General features: G+C 38.5%; 1 long non-coding RNA gene across 1 annotated transcript; it reads left to right on the forward strand.

The window, feature by feature from the left end:
• The first annotated feature begins 889 nt into the window (after positions 1–889).
• Positions 890–2,901, forward strand: LOC114476116 (uncharacterized). Its single transcript, XR_003675536.1, has 3 exons — positions 890–1,800; positions 1,936–2,009; positions 2,584–2,901. It is a non-coding gene; the product is annotated as an uncharacterized LOC114476116 (long non-coding RNA).
• Positions 2,902–9,796: the final 6,895 nt, after the last annotated feature.

Genomic DNA, 9,796 nt, shown 5'->3' on the forward strand with positions numbered 1-9,796 from the left:
TGATCAACACCATCACATGACTATGTCCAACCCCTGAGGCTAATCAACACACCTGAGGTTAATCAGCACCTGTGGCTGGAGCACAATAAAAGGGGCAGACAGGAGAAGGAGCGGAGGGAAGCTGTGGGTCCTCCCCAGGTTCCCAGGGCACAGGATGGCACACGCACCGGGGACCACAAGCACGCCGGGATCACAAGTGTTGCGAGGCGATATACACGCAGGGGCAGAGGAGGATTCTGCCTTCCGTGTGAGTACCCTATGGGAACGTAGTAACACTTGTTGGACAAAGTCAGATCGGCGATATTGTTGTGGGAAGTTTGACTGCCGATAGCTGTTTTGTGTAGGGGTCCCAGCGTGTGGAGGACTGGAGCCAGCGGGAAGTATTGAGACTGATTGGAGTGTTAAGAGCCACATATACGCAGAGGCAGAGGGGACCTCTGCCTTGCCCTGTAAGTGACGTGGCAACACCCCACCCTCGGACGTAGTTTTCGGACCCCCGTGCTGGCCTATGTTTTGCATTTTCAGGGGACCCTGAGCCTGTGACCAGAGGGATCTACTGCCTTGGGACAAGGGAGAGCGAGGACCTGGGCATAGCTGCACATTGCACTTTATCGTGGATAGTGACTTTTACCCTTATTTTATTCGTTCCTTAGCCCACATCGTTAATAGATTGTAGCATTGTTACGGCAAGATTTGCGGTTGACCTCATTTGGAGACATGATTTATTTCTCTGGTTGAATGATGGAGTCCAGTCGGAGCATTGATGATTTTATGAAAAAGTTTATTCTAAAGCTAAGTAAAAAAAAAGACAAAGATGGAACAAAAGTAGTGACCGTCCGGTCCGAGGTCCGATGATCGAGTGACACATAGTTCTGACACATGTATATCCCCGCAGTTCCCCCTCCCTCCTCCCCCCTGGGAGATAAAGACAGGACAGAGTGGAGGAGGTGGGGAGAGAGAAGAAGAAAAAAACATTTTCTTCTTCTTGGGTCAAACAGTCCTGGTATCTGCTTGATTGTCATAGAAACGGAGGGGTGTGCGTTTATGTGTTTGTGTGTATGAATGGATGTGTATGGGGAGTGCATGTGACTATGTGAGTGTGTGTAGCCATGTGAGTGCGTACACGGAGAGTGCCTACGCATCTGTCCTTGGGAATGTTTTGGGGAACTATGTGAGTGTGTGTGTAAGCATATCATGTGCTTTGGACAAGGCGGTCTGACCCAGAGCAAAGTTGAAGAAATGAGAATCACACAATGGAAAGTTACCCAAGGCTTAAGGATTAAAAATATATGAGTAAATATATTTTTAAGAATAACTAATAATTTCGCCCCCACACATACATTGATTTTAATTTGTGGGCATTTTAATCTGTTTTACTTTAATCTTTTTAATAAATTTGTGACTTCCGCAGTTGCTGTCCTCCTTGGTAACTAAGAGGTGCTCACACCCGGTCGCTTTACTCTCCCTCCATAAACTTTTGGTTAATTCATTGTTATTCAAACTTCCCCAGTACCTCCCCAACCCCCATTACATGTGTATATACGTATATATGCATATGTGTGTATCCATAACATGAAGAGTCCGTCCTTAAGACTGCTCTACTGTAAAGTGTCTTGAGATACCATTGGTTATGATTTGGCGCTATACAAATAAAGATTGATTGATTGATTGATAATGAAGCCCATGTTTTGACTGTTGACGTCGTATAAATACCATCTTATCCTACGTAAAGATTCTGCTGAACAAATGTAACGTCTTCATCAGAGTCACAGGAATCTGCAACAACATTAGTGAACACAGGTAATTATCAGACGTTTTATTGTTTAACAATGACCGTGTTAGCATTTGCTAAGCTACGTAGCTTCAACTACACCTGCATAAGTTCAGCAGATAAAGACAATAAGTTGATTTTGATATGTTTGTTTATCATTATAGATGCTCTTAATGCTGACTGTGCACGTCTGTGACCATGCTGTTGGTGGGACTCAATACGAACAGAATCAGAACAAGTTTGTGTCAAACTAACGAGTCCTGATGTCATTTCATTCATACTGTATATATTTGGACCAAGGACTTACTGTGTGTGACTGAAGAGATGCTTTATTAAAATGTTTGTGTTGTTTAACTTGTGTTATTAATGATCAATGACACCTTATTGATCCAACATGTTTTATATCTATTGCTGCTGTTTGATTTGTTTCAATACATTTTGAATTGAAGAAATCTTAATTACATTCTATTTAAATGTCCTTCTTAATAGGTGAGTATTATATGAACTTTTCAATTCTATAAATGTATCAAAATAAAAAATACAAACCTAATAGTGTTACAGCAGGTTATGTTTCTATCTTTGGGCAAAAAAGTGGATGTAAAGAGTAATTAAATGATCTGAATAGAAATAAAATACATGTGTGTGTTTACAAGTACACAACACACAAAGTCCTTGTAGAATACAAAATAAATAACTTTATTTACACAAAGTAAAAATAGATTTACAAATCAACTCAATATATATTAACATTTACTTAAATGATAGTGAGTTTTTTATTAGAAAGGACCAAAGTCTGATTTTATCTCCTCCAGAATCAACACCAGTGCTGAGGAGTTCATCATGAGCTGGAGGTTATGGACCATGGACGTAGTCCTGGTCCTGGTTCTGGTCCATGAACCGTGTCGCTGACTGTTCCATGAAGAACATCTGCATTAACATCTTCCTCCTTTTTTTACTGCATAGAAGCATTAAAATAATATTTAATTTATTATTTATTCCAGCATTCTCCACAATAAGAAAATACAAAAACAAACACTCAACTGTGTAATCCTTAAAGTGTGTAGTTTGAAGCAAAGCTTATACAAACCTACCTTATCACAATAAAACTAAACAAGGTTCTCTAGATAATCACACACACAAAATATTTAGCTTATATTACTATTTTAACTCTTTATTCTACACAAGTTTTATATACAGTGTATACATTCACATCAAACACATATACACATGAATGTATATATGACATGTACTTGGTAATTCTTATATTTACTAACAATATATGATTTTAAAAACTTTTTAAACTGATTTATGTTGTTTTATTTCATCACTTATGCAGTTCCATAATTTAACCCCTGATATTGTTATACACAAATTATTTTCCACTTCTCTCTCTAAAAATCTTTTCTGCAACACTTTTGGAAATAAACCTTTACTTTATAAATCATTTGGACAGTTTAGAGTTTGATGAGATCTGGAGTTTTAAATGTGGTGTTTTTAACAATAATCCATGTGTGTGTCTCTGTATCCAGCGTTATGTCTGAGTCTGATGGATGTTTTTTATGAAATATGAATAACAATTGGATGTTTGTCATGTATGTATTTCCCCAAACCTCTAGATAATATCTCAAATATAGTAAAACAATTGTACAATAAAGAGTGTGCAATGCTTTTTGATCAAGAAAGTGCCTGGTTTTGTCCAGGAATAGAAAACAATATTAGTTATTAATAATAGTTTCATTTGTTCATAAACAAATGATATTTTAGGATGGACCAACAGATCATATTGTACATGTTTGCATAGAATAAATAAATATAACTGTATTTATTCTGAGATGAAGACGAGCTGAGCTACAGATGAACCTTTAAATCTAACTGTGAAATGATCAGAAAAGTTGTTACCATATTAATATTATTATATTATCAATACATAACAATAAGATCAGTTCTGAATACAGATCAATGATATTGATATGGTTTCCTAGCTAATCAGAGGCTAACTGACTAGCCTGTACCACATTAGACGTAACGTTCATCATATTGATGAGGGAATATTGTAGCAAGTTAATATTGGTAATAGTTTAATAACAGGTGAAATAAAATTTACCAGAATTATTAACAGTTCTACAGGACCAGCTCCTCCATGGCTGTAGTTCTGTTTGGTCCGTGGGGCTCCGCCCACTTTCCCTGATCCTCTTCAGACACCCACAGAACCAGGAAACAATGTTCTCCTCCTCTGACCACTGCTCTGTCTTCTTGAACTTACTTTGGACTCAAATGTTTTTTGTCGGATTTGAGGTAACGTGACCAGCTTAAAAAAATGGCTGCTTTTCGTTTATGGAGGACTGTGGATAACCCCGCCTCCCACCCGCCCACTTCAGAGCTGAGCTGTAGCCCAGAAGCTATGTGGGGCCAGCGTAGCCCCGGTTTTTGGCTCCGAGAGCTGGAGCTATGTTGGTGGAAACAGAATGGCCCGGAGCCAAAACACGCGCTAGCTCCAAGTTAGCTCCAGCTCCTGCCTGGTGGAAAAGCCCTGTCAGTGCCGTAACCTTAGTATCATTTTTGATAATAACCTTTGCTTCAACCACCACATCAAACAAATCATGAAAAACGCTTTTTTCACCTCAAAAACATCTCTCATCTCCGTCCTTCACTTTCCTTCATCGCCACTGAAACTAATTCACGCCTTTATCACATCCTGCCTTGACGACTGCTATAGCTCCTCTTTGGTACAACCTCCTCAATAAACCCCAATGCATGTTGGGAAGCCTTTAACAATAGGGGGGAAATGTGTTAATGAAGCCTGGGCTTTGATTACTTCTTAAATTTGATATCACCTGTTTAACTTCCTGTTCTTGGATTGGTTCATCTAATTGTGTTGAGTCAGCATTCTTATACAAGGATTTATAAACAGTTTGGTCTGGTTTAGTGACTGTCTTTTCATCACATTTTAATTTGTGGACAATAGGCTGTAGCTTCTTAAATCTGATGATCAATAGTTTACTGGCACTATGACCATTTTCATAGTATTTTTATTTAGTAAATCTCAAATGACCCTCTATTACTTCAGTGTCAAGTTCTCTGCACAATGATTAAATGTCACTGAGCACATCTGCAGTTCTAACAGATGTTTACTGTTCACCTATTCACACTGTCTGGACCTTTTTTTCTTTTTCTTGGCATTGCAAATGATATTATTCTTCCCCTGATATAAGCCTTAGCACAGTCCCACATAATGAGGGGTGATTATTTAAAATACAATATTTATAAAATGACAGAATTCTTTTTCATTTAAAAGTGAAGCATTCAATCTCCAGTGTTTAGTTTTTGGTATCTGTGCTAAGTCCCATGTTACTATGATCAGATAAGGTCATTGATAAGATTTCAATGTTTTCTATTTTATCTTCTTCATTTTTAGAGGTGAAAAAAGGTCTATTCTAGAATATGATGAGTGCCTGTGTGAATAAAACTTATTTCTCCAGACATTTATTAGACCTAGTTCTGCTGAGTCGTTTTAGAGCTTTGCTCATTTGGCTTATAGAGCTAGTCTGTCTATCCATGTGTGACGACATTCACAGTTCAAGTCTCCTCCTAACAGTAATATATACCTGAGCTCTGTAGGAGCATTGACAACATGATGTATAAAGTGTGGCTCGTCCTCATTAGGAGCATAAATGTTAAAAAGGGAAACTAGCACACCATCAATAACTCCATAAACTAAAATATACCTCCCATCTAGAGTGACAATCACCTGCCTATGTATTCAAATATCAACTCCTCTTTTTCTACCAGACTGATGTGAGGAATAAAATATCTGGTGTGTTTACTGCAAGTATGAAATATGACAATTGTACCTTTTTAACTGACCAAGAATTTTCTTTTGTTTTACAGGACCATGAAGTCCTTTAATGTTATAGTTTATGACTCTGAGAGCCTCTATTTTAGAAAATAAAGTAAAGTTAGAGCGAGTTCCTTCTACATAATGATTATTCTCATACCAGCACATTGTTGTTTACATAGTGTAAGATGAATAAAAAACAAGAAACATAAACAAAAAACAGTTTTTGCATTTTTCCCCAATAAAACATCCCCAGGGAACAGTAGGATCTGAACAGGAACAACAACAATAGTCTGATACACAATAGGTCTAACTACCTATAAATAATGTTTTAGTCCCTTTCCACGTCGTTGTAAGTGACGTGGAATCTTGTTGGGAACAGAATCCCGTCGTGAACTCCAGGTCTGTTGTGGAGCATCCTCCTGACATCTGTGTAGTCTGGGAATATGAATATGATGGCTTTGTAGATAAGTTTTCCTCTGCTGCTGCGTGTTCTCCTCAGGATGTGTGTGACTGTGATGGGAGCGCTCCACACACACTTCCCTGTCAAGTCCAAACACTTCTTTTATGAGTGAGGAGACCACCTCCAGCGTGCTGGATCCATGGAGCTCAGCCACCACAATATTACCTCTTCTTCTTCACCTCTAAATCCTCACGTCTTTAACCACCTTCATTTCTTTTTGGAGAGCAGACACAGTTTCTGGCATTGCCACCATCTCATCAGACCAGGTGGACACATCATCTTCCACACTTTTGACGTGAGCTTTCACCTGCTCGAGATCTGCCCGAATGACGGCGGTGTTGCTGTTAATCTGCGTCTCCTGTGTTTCCGTTTTCAATGACTCAAAATGATCAGCCATGGCATTGTTTGATAATGGTGGAGATATCCTGAAGGTTAGGATGTCCGTTTTGATTGCTGTCGTATCCATACTGTGCTTTGGAGGAGGAGCAGGCTTTGACATCTCCTGCTCTGTGGTAACATAAATGCAGCTATACCTGACTTTCTGTTATGTTGTGGATAGTAATGTACTTTACAAAGGTTTTACAAAGTAATACCCCTCTGAACTTCACTCCTCACTTTCTCTGTGCAGCCAATCAGAGTAAGGGATGCTTTTGAGCACCTCCAGCTGTGGACTCTGATTGGACGTGGGGGTCTGGGGGGATCTTGGGGGCTCTGGGACAGCTGAGAGGTTTATCTCCTTCTCTAAACGAAGTCAGATGATGGTTGAACAATGTTGTTTTCTCACATCTTGATAACAAAGCTTTGTCCTGTTATAAAGTGGTTTCTATAGTTCTACAGCTGCTTCACAGACTCCAACACTTATTACACTTTTTCTGGATTGTTTAAGCACAAAAACTGTTAGTTGAGACACAATGACCACAACATGTAACTCGTGCACCAACCCCCTGAACCAATTCTGCTAAACAAGCACAATTCCTGCTTTACACTCAAATTTAAATTCTAAAACACATTTTTTTACAACACTACACACAATTCTCTGCATTTGGCACAATTTTCATGATGTAAATCTCTTGTTTTCACAAGGAACACACGACCATTCAAATTGTAAAGTGAAGTTGTCCTACTATGACACTGACTCATCACATGGGTAAACACCTGTCACACAGGTTTACAGTTAATAATCAGAGCTTTAGCATCAAAAGTGGTGAGAAATGGACTTTAATCTCTGATGAGATCAAAGCCACTTTGGTTGACCATGTGATCAACCATGTGATCAACCATGGTCTAACAATGAGGGAGGCGGGGCAAAGAGTACAGCCACATTTGAGCAGCTACACTGTAGCATCCATTATCCAGACCTTCAAAATGAGAATAGGTAAGAAATCTACTCTCAATAGAAAACTGCAGTACTGTATATCAATACAGTACTCAATGAGTACAGTAGTACAGGAATGCCTGTGGACTGTTCTATAAAAATAAAGTATGTTTCAAGTAGGGATGTAACGATTCACTCAACTCCCGATACGATTCGATTCACGATACTGGGTTCACGATACGATTCTCTCACAATTTATTTTACAAAATAGGACTGTAGACAAAATTTTTTTTGGGGAAAAACTAGAAAATACTATTATTTTCCTTTTATTTTTCATTGTCAAAAGAATTCCTTGATAAACTATTCAAAACAATGCAATTTAACTAAAAATAAATCTTGAATTAATTAAATAAAGGAATAATACAAATGAAAATGAAGCCTATTAATTTAAATTCTGGTTCTATAATAAACAATGCAAAACTGCATAATAGTTATTTTTCTTTTTAAAAGTGCAACTGAAAATGTATTTTGTGCCTTAACAATTGGACTTCAAAAAAAAAAAACCCATCATTGCACTGATTTACGTCATAATTGTTTGGACCAGCAGAGGGCGCTGGTAACCCAGTGGTCGGTTGGCATGCAGATATTCTAGCAGTGAAGAAGAGAAGCTATGCTAGCAGACAGAGCTAATAGAAAAACGTGACTTTTACAGATATTCACGTAATATTACAGATATTCTTTCGGTGCTAAAGGGGTAATGAATCATTTATTAACATGTTTAAGAGTAGAAGGCGGCAAGAAAGAAAGTATAAGCAGACTCCGCCCGCCGCCTACACTTGTGGATAGCGCCCTCTGCTGGTTAAAAAAGTACTGCGATTCAATTTTCAGAAAATCGATATCAACCGTGATACCTATGAATCGATTTTTAACTGCCTTACGATTAATCATTACATCCCTAGTTTCAAGTATTTGAGAAATGTATTCCTACTTTGCATTCCTACTGTATTTACAGTATTTTACTATTTGTTTGGCAGAACTGAAAGATTACCAACACAAGGTGGTCGGGAACGTCTTCTATCTCCTGAACAGGAAACTGAAATAATCAACACGGTCCTAGAAAATAACGCCATAACATTACAGCAAATACAAAGAAAAATAATAGAAAACAATGACACATTTATAAATATTGATAGGGTCAGTTTATCAACACTGGACCGTGTCTTAAACAGAAATAATGTGAGGATGAAGCAGGTCTACAGGTGACATTTGAACACAATTCAGAGAGAGTCAAAGAATTGTGATATAACTATGTGTAAGTGAGTCCTATACAATCACACAATTGATGCATACTCTCAACACTGTATAAATGACCTTATACATATTTCACTATTGTAATCACAATGATTGTGTTTTACAATAGTGACCACGCCCATGTCTATTTCTGATATTGTCATGTGTGTTTCAGAGAGTCCTTGAGCTAGAGGCTGCAGTGGACCACCAGTTCATCTTCATTGATGAGGTTGGATTCAACCTCACAAAAAGACGAAGGAGGGGAAGGAATATGATCGGTGCTATTGTTGAAGTCCCTGGTCAGCGCGGAGGGAACATCACAATGTGTGCAGCGATTACACACCACGGTGTCATGCATCACCATGGTACCCTTGGCCCTACAGCACTGCCCATCTGATCACATTCCTGGACACGCTACACAACACACTCATTCCACCAGACCAGATAGATGGACCACAGCAGCTCAGGTACGTTGTATTTGGGACAACGTAAGTTTCCACCAGGCTGCTCTGGTTCATAACTGGTTCATTAGTTGTTTATCTCCCTCCATATTCCCCATTCCTAAATCCTATTGAGGAATGTTTTTCTGCCTGGAGATGGAAAGTGTATGACTGACATCCTCAAACATGTATATCCTTCTCCAAGCTATGGAAGACACATGTAGAGATATAGCAGTTGATGCTTTTCATAGCTGGATTGGCCATGCTAGGCTATATTTCCCACGCTGCTTGGCCAGGAAAGCATTGATTGTGATGTGGATGAGGTGCTGTGGTCAGACCCAAACAGAAGACAGGATGCAGCATAGTTTGTTTTTTTACAGTAACTGTATACAGTAAATTCTTCTGTTTTGTATGTAGACCACTGTACAGTATGTGGAACCTGGTGTTGGTTGGGATGTACACTGTGTACATTGTTTTTGTGGGAAAAATAGAATATATTTATTACCATGTATTTGTGTGTTCTGAGTATAAAAACAATATTCTCAAATATCTTACATTACAACACACTGATGTATATACTGTCTGTAGTAACACTGAACAAAAAAGAGTCATTACGATGTACGGTGTGTTTTACATTAAGTCAGTGTTCAACTGGTTCTTATTAATGTCTAATAATATGATG

The sequence above is a fragment of the Gouania willdenowi genome, chromosome 14 (genome assembly GCF_900634775.1).
Source record: "Gouania willdenowi chromosome 14, fGouWil2.1, whole genome shotgun sequence".
Classification (NCBI taxonomy): domain Eukaryota; kingdom Metazoa; phylum Chordata; class Actinopteri; order Blenniiformes; family Gobiesocidae; genus Gouania; species Gouania willdenowi.